Source organism: Berghia stephanieae, chromosome 3 (assembly GCF_034508935.2).
Source record: "Berghia stephanieae isolate SIO BIC M18660-M18661 chromosome 3, UCSD_Bste_1.3, whole genome shotgun sequence".
NCBI lineage: Eukaryota > Metazoa > Mollusca > Gastropoda > Nudibranchia > Aeolidiidae > Berghia > Berghia stephanieae.
In genome coordinates this window covers 94793400-94795899 of record NC_088362.1, presented here as the reverse complement: position 1 = coordinate 94795899, position 2500 = coordinate 94793400, and the positions used below count along the sequence as shown (strand labels likewise).

The window sequence follows — 2500 nt, the reverse complement described above, 5'->3', positions numbered from 1 at the left end:
GGAAGAGATTAACTAGTCCTCTGAACAACGAATAAACATTGAATAGGTTATATATTGAATCATAAGGTGTCATAACTGTTTTTGTAGCAGGATATATAGGCAGATTCTTGTAATTACTAGAAGTGAAAGAATCAGAAAGATGATCTTTATTGACGACAAGCATTGATTTAGACTAGAAAGTAAAATGACATCACTCAGGAGATCAGTTGCACAAAATATGTATCTAGTCATCCGGTTGTCCGGTTTCACACTTCAAAGAAGATTGGAACCATTATTTTACATCACACAATTGCTGAGTTGGAATAGAATGGTGTTTCCAATACTGTTCTGTTTATATGAGTAAAATGTTGTGTTGGAATGGAATGTTAATTAAAGGGATTGTCTTTCCAGTAATGAACAGCCGAGTTGGAATAAAATGCTTTTGTTGAATTTAATTATATTATATGTTTTATTGCAGACAATGAACGGGTTTTTTAGAGTTAAACAGACTAATGTATGGACATTTTATGTCCGCTGTGACTTTTCCCACATCAATCTTTCAAACCAGAAATGACATTCAGGGAACCAAAGTGTTTTGTTAAAATACTGGTTCCAATCTTCTTGGAAGTGTGAAACGAGTCCTACGGAGGTGTGATACATACATTGCATAACTGATCTTGTGGTTTCAGAGTGATGGCATCTTATGTTCTAGCTTAACATACGCAAAGAGGGGGGTGGGGGGGGTGCAAAGTGGCCGAGTGGTTAAGGCATTGCACTGTGGCCCGGAAGATCCCGGGTTCGAGTCCCGCTTCAGACACTTTCGTATTTTTTCCTTGGGCAAGATTATTAACACCTCAATTTGCTCACTTGGACAACATTAGAGATTCCTGTTGACATCAGACATCTTGTTTGATGAAATATCTATATTCCTCCGTGGAATGCCTAGGCGACGATGTCTTATAATGTCGTGACGGAAGGGCGTAATTTATTTTTTAACATATGCTGGTCGTTAGCAAAGAACTTTTATCCTCGTTCTTTCACGCTCCTTAATCATAAAAACCAGTCTACACATCCTGCTACCTTATGGTTCAATGTGTACTCATTGTCCAAAGGATTGGTTGAACACCTCCATCCAGCTTTGACCCGGAAGATAGGAGGATGTGACGTCACCACTTATGCTTTCCGTTGCCTCAGAAAAATGATTTAAGTAAAATTGTGACATTTCTATAGGATAACAAAGCCGACTGATTTTTATACTATACAGACTGAGATGAGTTGCCCAATCAGCCCCTATTACTCTCAAAGTGTTCAACAATCTTTATAGAGGGATGAGGTGTGATGAACAAATCAAAGTGTTTGTTACAGATCAACAATCTTTATAGAGGGATGAGGTGTGATGAACAAATCAAAGTGTTACAGATCAACAATCTTTTTAGAGGGATGAGGTGTGATGAACAAATCAAAGTGTTTGTTACAGATCAACAATCTTTATAGAGGGATGAGGTGTGATGAACAAATCAAAGTGTTTGTTACAGATCCACAATCTTTATAGAGGGATGAGGTGTGATGAACAAATCAAAGTGTTTGTTATAGATCAACAATCTTTATAGAGGGATGAGGTGTGATGAACAAATCAAAGTGTTTGTTACAGATCACAATCTTTATAGAGGATGAGGTGTGATGAACAAATCAAAGTGTTTGTTACAGATCAACAATCTTTATAGAGGGATGAGGTGTGATGAACAAATCAAAGTGTTTGTTATAGATCAACAATCTTTATAGAGGGATGAGGTGTGATGAACAAATCAAAGTGTTTGTTACAGATCAACAATCTTTATAGAGGGATGAGGTGTGATGAACAAATCAAAGTGTTACAGATCAACAATCTTTATAGAGGGATGAGGTGTGATGAACAAATCAAAGTGTTGTTACAGATCAACAATCTTTATAGAGGGATGAGGTGTGATGAACAAATCAAAGTGTTGTACAGATCAACAATCTTTTAGAGGGATGAGGTGTGATGAACAAATCAAAGTGTTTGTTACAGATCAACAATCTTTATAGAGGGATGAGGTGTGATGAACAAATCAAAGTGTTTGTTACAGATCACAATCTTTATAGAGGGATGAGGTGTGATGAACAAATCAAAGTGTTTGTTACAGATCAACAATCTTTATAGAGGGATGAGGTGTGATGAACAAATCAAAGTGTTTGTTACAGATCAACAATCTTTATTAGAGGGATGAGGTGTGATGAACAAATCAAAGTGTTTGTTACAGATCAACAATCTTTATAGAGGGATGAGGTGTGATGAACAAATCAAAGTGTTTGTTAAGATCAACAATCTTTATAGAGGGATGAGGTGTGATAACAAATCAAAGTGTTTGTTACAGATCAACATCTTTATAGAGGGATGAGGTGTGATGAACAAATCAAAGTGTTGTTACAGATCAACAATCTTTATAGAGGGATGAGGTGTGATGAACAAATCAAAGTGTTGTTACAGATCAACAATCTTTAT

General features: G+C 36.4%; 1 protein-coding gene across 1 annotated transcript in view; it reads right to left on the bottom strand.

Moving 5' to 3' along the window:
• The window catches only part of LOC144968884 (uncharacterized), a 62006-nt gene that overhangs the window by 21662 nt on the left and 37844 nt on the right, over window positions 1-2500 (bottom strand). The gene's annotated exons all lie outside the window — the stretch shown is intronic.